This window comes from Dipodomys merriami, unplaced genomic scaffold, assembly GCF_024711535.1.
Source record: "Dipodomys merriami isolate MVZ:Mamm:240054 unplaced genomic scaffold, mDipMer1.0.p SCAF_2180, whole genome shotgun sequence".
Classification (NCBI taxonomy): domain Eukaryota; kingdom Metazoa; phylum Chordata; class Mammalia; order Rodentia; family Heteromyidae; genus Dipodomys; species Dipodomys merriami.
Genome location: NW_027203583.1, coordinates 25815 through 35147, shown reverse-complemented (window position 1 = coordinate 35147; position 9333 = coordinate 25815). Strand labels below are relative to the sequence as shown.

Below are 9333 nucleotides of genomic sequence, written 5' to 3'. Positions count from 1 at the left end.
TCTTTCCTTTTTTTTTCTTGCAACAGCAAAAGAGATGGTTTATTGTACATGTGTCACACTTGGCCACAACTATGAACAGAACTAGTCCAGAATGTCACAGGTCCGGGGCACAGGACCATCAGGGGATGCTTGGTTATGAGCAAGGTGTGTCTTTCAGAGATGATCTTGGCAATGAAAGTTCTGGATCCACTGGGAAATCACAGCGGCATGCAGTCCAACATCTCAGCATCCCAGCCTATGGCATTCCTTATTCCTCCTGCTCCTCTGGCCTCGATGGATGCACAAACTGGTTTACTTAGACCTCTGCCTCCTCTTTCTTCTTTTGCCCTTCAGCCTGCGCATTCGCTTCCTCTACTTGGCTCTCATGGTGCTGTTTTTTCTAGGAAGATGGTGCTAAGGCAAAGAGCAGGAAACAACATTTTTCTACCTAAAGATGTCTGTGGGGAGAACAGTGGAAGAAATAGATTTATTCCCAGATATTTAGACCAACATGCCAATTCTGATATATCTATGATGATAGAGACTAGCTTTAGAATGATAAAAATAAACCAAAGGATTACATCCCAAAGTATTGGACAAGGCTAACAAAACAGAGTAGGGCATCAGGGTATAGGGTAAGAGCTATGTAGAAAAACTAGTTGTTCCTACAATGAAAAGTATTACCAGGCCTAGCAATTCAAGTTCGCCATACCAAGTAGATTTTGAAAAATAGTCTGTTACTTATTATATTAAAGAAAAATTTAAACTTGTAGGCTCTTCAACTTTATATCAGACAACCTAAACTTTGCTCAGTGGACTTGGTACTTAATATTTGGATCATCAAGTGCCAATTCCAAATTTAATTATACAAATAATAACTCTACTAATAGAGAATGTTAATGGTTTCTTATAGATGGAGCTGAAGGTAAAACTGTTGAGACTTTTCCCACGGAAGAGACTATTCTTATTACACCTCTTCCCATGGTCTTCCAACTGCCTCAGTTCATTAATTTTTTTTTTTACAAAACTCGAAAATTTCCACTTTATTCACCCAGATGTCTTTTTAACACTTCAAAGGCTGTTTTTGAGAAATAATAAAAATTTCAAAAGCACAAAAAATGCCACCCAAGTTAAGAAGTTTTGAGATCAAGCAGATGAAAGGGAAAATTTGAGTAAGGAGCGAGTTTAGTGTCCTAGCCATGACAAAATCCTAAGAGTTAGTGAGTGAACACATGACTCTGCACATATCCACAGAGTTGAAGTCACATGATGATTCTGGCTCCTGGTCCTCCTCTTTGCCTTCCTGGTCTGACACACCATTCTCTGGGATGCTGAGCTCTTCTTTAGGCTTTCTTCATTCCCCTCCAGTAACTCCTGCTTTATAGGCTTGCACAAGATAGGCTTTTTCTTCATTTTGACATTTGGTTTAGGTTGAGAAAGCTATTTTTTTCTCCAATTCAATGCTGTTTGCCTATAAAAATCACAATAAGAAAAACCCAACTAAGACAAGCATCCTTGGTTAAAGGCATTCTAGGTTGTAATCTCTGAACTTTTAGGACCTACTTTACTCTTGGCTTTGACTGTCTTTTGTCTTCCTTCTCAATCAAACTCCCCCCACTCCCACTCCTAGGGCTTGAACTCAGGGCTTAGAATCTGTTCTTGTTTGCTTTTTTTCCCCCTCAAGGTTAGTGATTTTCCACTTGAGCTGCAGTTCCACTTCCATCTTTTTGGTGATTAATTGGAGATAACTAAACCATGATGCTCAGATCTCAGCCTTCTGAGTAGCTAGGATTACTCAATGAATTTTCAGGAAGAGGCATCATGATGTTATGGGATTTCATGAAGTCATAAATATGATGATACCCAAAACCTTGAACAAGGACATTCTCAACTTCACCCCAGCATAACCATTGAAGTGAGGGATTTTAAACACTTATACATTAGTACTGCTCATCCTCCCCTCAGACTTCAGGATCACACATCACATTTGACTATCAAGCCTCACTGGTTACCTGGAACTCGCAACAACATTTTCTGCTTTCCTTTTACTTGGAGACCTGAAACTTGAAGATTAGGATTTACTTTGTTCAATTTTGAGTCTCCTCGGTATTTTTCTTTAATTTTTGTTAATCAGTTTTTAACTTGAAGTGATACTCTGCTAAGATCAAGGCAACCTAAGACATAGCATATCATTTTTAATTGTCTCTTTGCTTAGTTTACTTTAATCAAGGGATTAAGAAAGCTATTATAAGGTTTTTGGTGGGGGTAGCATTGTGAGGGGAAGGGCAAATGGACAAATGTGGTGGAAGTACTTTATGTGCTCCTACAAAAGTAAACAATGAAGGTGGGGGAAAGTGGCTCACAACTTTAATCCCATCTATTCAGAAGCTTGTCAGCAGGAAAAATCAGTGAGTTTCATCTCCAAAAAACTACCAAAAGAAAGGAAATGGGTTGTAGCTCATGTGGTAGCATGCTAAGATTAAGCAAAAGGAGCATAGATATGGTACTCAGGCCCCGAGTTCAAGACCTAGAATAAGCACAAAACAAACTAACAAAACCTGCTGAAATTGCTTTAAGAAGGGTCTATGAGAGAAAAATGGTTAGGGTAGATTTGATTTGGGAACATTTGGTATCTGTCACAGTATATGCGAATAGATCCACTATAGGTTGCTGTGGAAATATTATTCCTTGTTCCATTATGAGCTATTTGGATTCACTATTTCAGTGTGAAATGATATTTCTTGAGAGAAAATTGTCAGTTTGGAGCCCAGCACTGCTGGATCATGCCTATAGCCTTAGCTGCTCAGGAGGTGGAGATCTGAAGACCAATGTTTGAAGCCAGCCCATGAAAGAAAGTCCATGAGACTCATCTCCAAAAAACTACTAAAACACTCCTGGAAGTGGTGCTGTGACTCAAGTGGCACAGCACTAGTCTTGAGCAAAATTAGCTCAAAGACAGCATCCAAGCCCTCAGTTCTAACCCCAGGATCAGCATATACACAGAAAAATTTTAGTATGACTTCTGAACAAGGTTTTGTACCATTTTTCCATGAGTTCATTTTCAGACAGCACTATGTTCTGTGGGAGGCTTCTGTGTTCTGGCTTACATGGCATTTCTATTAGATGATATGTAATAGGCATGTACACAAAATTCCCTCACTCAAATTATATTTTTCAGTTAACAATCTATTATGGGAAAGAATTGAATTTCCCCATTTTTTAAGTACTCAATGAATTTAACAGTATAAATTTGTAGATTGCTATTTAAGTTATATTCAATTTCTATTAATTTACTCTTTTAAAGTTCTTATTCTTAGTTTATGTAAGTATGTATGTATGTATGCATGTATGTATTTTGTTGGCCATGGGGTCTGAACAAAGGGCCTGGGAGCTGTCCCTCAGCTTTTCAGCTCAAGGCTAGTGCTCTACCACTTGAGCCACAGTACCACTTTCTGCTTTTCTGCTTATGTGGTTCTGAGGAATTGAACCCAGGGCCTCATGCATGTGAGGCAAGCACTCTACCATTCAGACACCTTCCCAGCCCCTCTTTGTTTAGTTTTAAAGTGCCTTTAATGACCTTTCTTAATATAAGATGATATAATTCTATAACTATATCTAGTTTTTAATAGGTTGATGATTTCCCATAGATTCACCGCCATCAAAAGATACAAAGTATTTCCTTCACCCTTAAAAGAACAGCCAACTTCTGTTTCCTCAGAAGTTGCACAGAGGTTCTTCCTGCAGAGTATCTCATACTTATATCTAACACCATGTGACAGAACAGACAATAACAATGTCTTGTTATTCTGTTATCCTCAGAAAATAAAATGCTATTCAAAAAGACTTTGGACCTTTGTTTCCTCATGTTATTTATAATTTAAGGGAGCTCAATGCCAGACATTACTATTTTCTGTAGTTGTATGTTACAAGATCTACATTCATTCCCATGGAATATTTTATTTTTGTTGGGTGTGGTGGTCCTTGTACTAGGGCTTCAACTCAGAACCTGGTAATGTCACTTCAGATTTTTGCTCAAGGCTGGGACTCTTCCACTTGAGCTACCTCACTGCTTCTGGCTTTTTAGTGTTAACTGGAAATAAGACTGGGTAGGTGATGGAGTGGGTATGACTGTGATACATTGTATCCATGTATGGGAACGTCACAACCTCCTTCTTGTACAACCAATACTTGCTAATAAAAAGAAAGATAATTAGAGGTCTAATTGTTCACAGTAAGTTTCTTGTAATTTCCCTTCTTATGTCTTTCTCATTTTTTTCATGCTAGCATGTGCTCAGTGCTGACCCTTAGCTCTTTTTCTTATGGCTAGTACTTCAGCCACAGCTCTAGTTCGTTTTTGCTAGTTAATTGGAAGAAAGAAACTATCTGATATTTGTGCCTAGGTTGTCTCTGAACCTCAGTACTCAGATCACAGCATCCTGAGTAGCTAGGATTACAGGTGAGAGCTACTCAGATCCTTGTTGTCTCCTAAATTATCCCATGTCCATTTCACAATGGCAGTCCATTTCCATGCTTCCCAGCTTTGCAGAAATAGCTTAATTATAATCCAACACCAAGTCTAACCTCACCACAGATGCTATTTTTTGTGTCATACTCTGACTATAGACACCCTTCTCCTGGCTGATGCATTGCAACAACCTAGATGGCTCTCATACTACGCCACAAGGATAGGAAGCCAGGAAACACTAGCTTAGAAGCTGTTAAATCAGAGGAGCAAAAAGATATCGTAGTGCATTCTGCTGTGATCTTATTCTGACTTAAACAGCCTTGTCATCTATTACCAGGAGTAGCTTTGACATCACATTCTGAGTAGTGACTGGGTGTAAGCTGGTGTGTCCGAGCTGACTATAGTATTGTCCTGAGCCTGTGCAGACTGAAGAGACAAGCCAGTGCCAGTAGCACACACATTGGAATAACAAAGCAACCTATAGTTAGGCATTGCCACTCTTTGTTCTAGAGTAATGAATGAATGACTCTCTAATTTCTTGACAAGAAATTCCTGCAGACCCATATGCAGCTGCCTCATCAGAGCAAGTAAAGAGCCTGGTGCTGCCTGGAGGAAACACTGTGAGAAGCTGCCAGAAAGCATCTGTTTACTGGACTCATGGGGCTCCTCTGTCCTCTAGAATTAATGACAAATGAGGAGCAAACACCTCCCCCTCTAGACAGACATACACAGGAAGAGCATTGCCACAGCACAACAGGGGACTCTCAAGACAAACACTTGATCTGTGCTGTCAGAACTGAGAGGTTTTTTTTTGGGGGGAGGGTCCGGTTGTGGGGCCTGAACTCTGGGCCTGTGCCCTGTCCCTCAGCTCTTCAGCTCAAGGATAGTGCTCTACCACTTGAGCCAGAGCGCCACTTCTGGCTTTCCATTTTGCTTATATGGTGCTGAAGAATCGAACCCAGGGCCTCAGGCACGCAAGGCAAGCGCTCTACCACTGAGCCAACTTCCCAGCCCCAGAGCTGAGAGTTTTTAATGACACTTCATCCCACAGTGCTCCCTAAAACCTTCATCCCAACCCTGCTCCTTTCATGTCCCTGACAATGTTTATAGGCATCCCACATCCAGACTGAAGATGTTCCTTCATGTTTGGAGTAAGTCTGATCAGACTTTATATGGATCCACTGCTCAGTCAGAACTCTCGATCCCTCCCATCCCCATTTTGATACTGTGTGTCTCTTGACCTATTCCTGTCTTCTCTTTTCAAGATTCAGTCAGGGCCGGGTACAGGTGGCTCACACCTGTAATCCTAGCTACTTAGAAGTCTGAGATCTGCGGATCGTGGTTCAAAGCCAGCTCAGGGAGGAAAGTCCGTGAGACTCCTATCTCCAATAAACCACCAGAAAACCAGAAGTGGCTCTGTGGCTCAAGTCGTAGAGTGCTAGCCTTGAGTTGAAAAGCTCAGGGACATCACCCAAGCCAAGCCCAGAGATCAAGGCCTATGACTCAAAAATAAATAAATAAATAAATAAAAGAAAGCAAAAACATACAAAGCTCAGAATGGCAAGCAGCTGAAAACAGGATGGAATAAACCAACATTATCTATGACAGTTTTCAGGTTATGCAGAGAATTGCCTGCATTGTTGAAGCCCAAACCCACCTGATAGCTGAGTTTTAGCTGGCTGGCATGCCCATGATGCCAGGTAATGATATTCACAAGTTTTGTTATATTATTGGATGAGACCAATAGGCTTCAAGTTGGGAAGCTGAAAATTTTCTATTGATCTAGAAGGAGAAATATATCAGGACAAGAAATGGGATTAACACAATGCCAAAAGCAAAAGGCCATCCAATCCAAGGAAGACAGAATAACTCTGTCTCTGAAAAGATGATTCTCTCAAAGGAATCCTGAGCTGAGTATGGTGGTCTATGTTTGCAATCTCTGAATTTAGGAGGCTGAGTCAGAAGTTAGGTTGAGACTAGCCTAAGTTCCATGCCAAGAGAAGAACACAAAACCAAACCTCATCTTACAAAATAAAAGAAGGACTGGGAATGTGGCTTAGTAATAGAGTGCTGGCCTAGCACATACATGAAGCCCTGGGTTTGGTTCCTCAGTACCACATAAAGAGAAAAGGCTGGAAGTTGTACTGAGGCTTGAGTGGTAGAGTGCTAGTCTTGAGCAAAAGAAACTCAAAGTGAATGGTGTTAGGAAAAATGTAAAATTAATGAAATAGCATCTCTCTCCCTCCCCTATATCCCTTCCTGCTTTCCTCCCTCCCTCCTTTTCTCAGTACTAGAGTTTATACAAAGGATTTCATGCTTAGGCAGGTGTTTAACTCTTAATCCACACCACGGCCTTTTTGTACTTTAGTTTTTAAGTTAGGGCATCCTGTTTTCTTCCCATCCCAGGACCAGCCTCCCATCTAGCTGAGATTATTGGAATCAGCCCAGCTTGATGATTGTGATCAGATCTCACTTTTTGCATGGGTTGGTCTTGGATTGCCGTCCTCTCAATCTATGCCTCCCAAGTAGATGGTACTATCATGCTTAGCCTTTAAAATGATCACTTAGAACTGGGCGCAAGTGGCTCCTGCCTGTAATCCTAGCCACTCAGGAAGCTGAGATCTGAGGATCGAGATTCAAAGCCAACCAGTGCAGGAAAGACCATGAGACTCTTATCTCCAATAAACCACCAGAAAACCTAAGTGGTCCTGTGGCTCAAGTGGTAGAGTGCTAGTCTTTAGCTGAAGAGCTAAGGGACAGCAGCACCCAGGTCCAGAGTTCAAGTCCAAAGACAGACAAAAAAAAATCACTTAGAAAGATAAAAAAAAAAAAACTCCCGAATTCTCACATTTATTTAAATAACGGCTGCCAGTCATATTTTATAAAGCACTTATGGGGCCCATGAAGTCTTTTATTTTTAAAATACAATAAAATAGTACTAGAGCAGTTGGGATAGTGTTCTGCCAGTAACACAACTCTAAGAGCCTCGGAGGGAGCAAACAAGCCGGCTACAGGCCAGCGCCGCCGCCGCTTCTTCTGAGCAGCAGTGAGAAGCAGCAAGCAGCCATGGCTGGGGCACAGGCTCCTCAGGCCAGACCCTGCAGGCAGGGCAGCCCCTCCAAATCCCCCAGGTCTCAAAGGCTCCAGCGCCGAGCTTCCTGGGCTCATCCCTAGGCTGGAGGTGCAGTGTGAAACAGCAAAGGAGCCAGCGAGACTCCTCCAGTGTCAGGGCAACCAGGCAGGAGTGGAGCCAAATGGCCAAACTTGCAGCAGCGACTGCAGCAGTTGTTGCTGCCTCTTGCAGCATGGGCCAGGGCTCCTGCAGCTGCTCAGGCACAGCCAGAGGCAGAGAAAAACTCCAGGACTGACACAGCCTCCTTCCACCCAATCTGCCTAAGATCTGGGAGCTGGATCGGGAGCAAAAGGAGAGGGGTTCATATGGGTGTTGGAGGCATAGGCCTGCAAAACCCCATCTGAGCACCTGTGTGCTCTGAGGGTGCATGCAGGCATGCATTCCTTCCTTCCAATTTATTTATTTTTGTTGGTCGTGGGGCTTGAACTCTGGGCCTGGACGCTGTCCCTCAGCTCTTCAGCTGAAAGCAAGTGCCCTACCACCTGAGCCACAGGACCACTTCCAATTCTTCTCGGGGAGGAAGGGTCACCCTTTCCTCCATGCTGGCCAAAGGTTCTGCCCCCGGTGCAAGGCTCAGGTAATGGTTTGCAAAAAGTACCATTCGTGCTTCATCTTCTTAATCATGTAGAACAGCACCTGGAGACCCCCCCTATGTGTAATCAACTGTGCTTTACCTGCTTTTACAACCTTGATTAGTGGAACTGCTCCACTTTTGTTGACAAGGATTAGCTTTTTCTGTTTAAACTCTCATTGTCTGTGCTCCCATAAAACTGTTTAACTCTCTGCCCCTGACTGAAGATTTACTTCTCCTGCTTGTGTGCTGTATATAAACATGTGATGTTCCAATAAATTTTGTCTATACTCACATGGTGTAGTCCCTTCTTGCCTATACCACACATCGTGTTCCCAGATCCCGTTGTGGAAACAGCAACAGATGGGGTTATGCCGGTTGATGCCTCTGACATCTCCCCCCTTTTTTGTTTTTTAAGTACAACCGTAAGCAAGAGATCCTTTGCAGAAGGGATTTGCAGAAACTATTTTGGAATGTAGACAGCAATATCTTGACAAGACATAATGCAATCAATCCTGTAGAAACACTATGGGTAAAACTGTGCCACCAGGTATGAGGGTCCAATTGGTTTAGCACAGATGCAATTCCCTCAGCCAGACCTTCATATCCCACGCCAGGGAGTTGTGCCAAGAAAGTCTCAATGACTTCCTGCTGTAACTAGTGGATGTCCCAAGTCAAATTTCCTTGCAAGACCGGCAGGTGGTAGTGAAGTCCCTGCCAAGTAATGTTAGAAGTGTTGAATCAAGTAGGAGTGATGCACAGTTTATTGAGCTCTAATCACACTTGAAGGTTAGCTGTTTCTGCAGATCAATTATCTGGTCTCCCATCCACTGCACCGTGTGTTGCAGGGTGTTCAGACGGGAATCAATGTCCTGTTTAATATTGTGCTGATGAGTCTATAGCTGGTGACAGTCCAGCCACTTCTCTACAAAGTCCTTGGTTTGGATGGAGGAATGCAGGGCCACTCCGGCAGTCGCAGCAGTCATGGTGATAGCAGTCATTTCAAGGATCACAGCTACACTCAGACCCAGGAATCTCCTAGTTCTCTTCAGCAGTTGCTGGAAGACTCCTGTCAACAAACCAACAGTGGGGCTCTCCTGCCAAGGTCGGGTGAGATTAACAGGCACCCAGACCCCTAAGCGAGATCTTAATATCAGGAGAGACTGAGAAGGCATTTTAAAAGAA

At 42.7% G+C, this 9333-nt stretch overlaps 1 long non-coding RNA gene across 4 annotated transcripts in view; it reads right to left on the bottom strand.

Annotated features, from left to right (window-relative positions):
* Window positions 1-985: 985 nt before the first annotated feature.
* Window positions 986-9333, bottom strand: part of LOC138834532 (uncharacterized) — a 31713-nt gene continuing 23365 nt past the window's right edge. For 3 of the 4 annotated variants that reach the window (XR_011374173.1, XR_011374174.1, XR_011374172.1), the window contains 2 exons: window positions 8444-9217; window positions 986-1450 (listed from right to left, as the gene is read on the bottom strand). This is a non-coding gene — a long non-coding RNA (uncharacterized lncRNA). Of the gene's footprint in view, window positions 1451-6101; window positions 6227-8443; window positions 9218-9333 lie in introns of all 4 variants that reach the window. The other variant, XR_011374175.1, reaches the window with a different exon arrangement.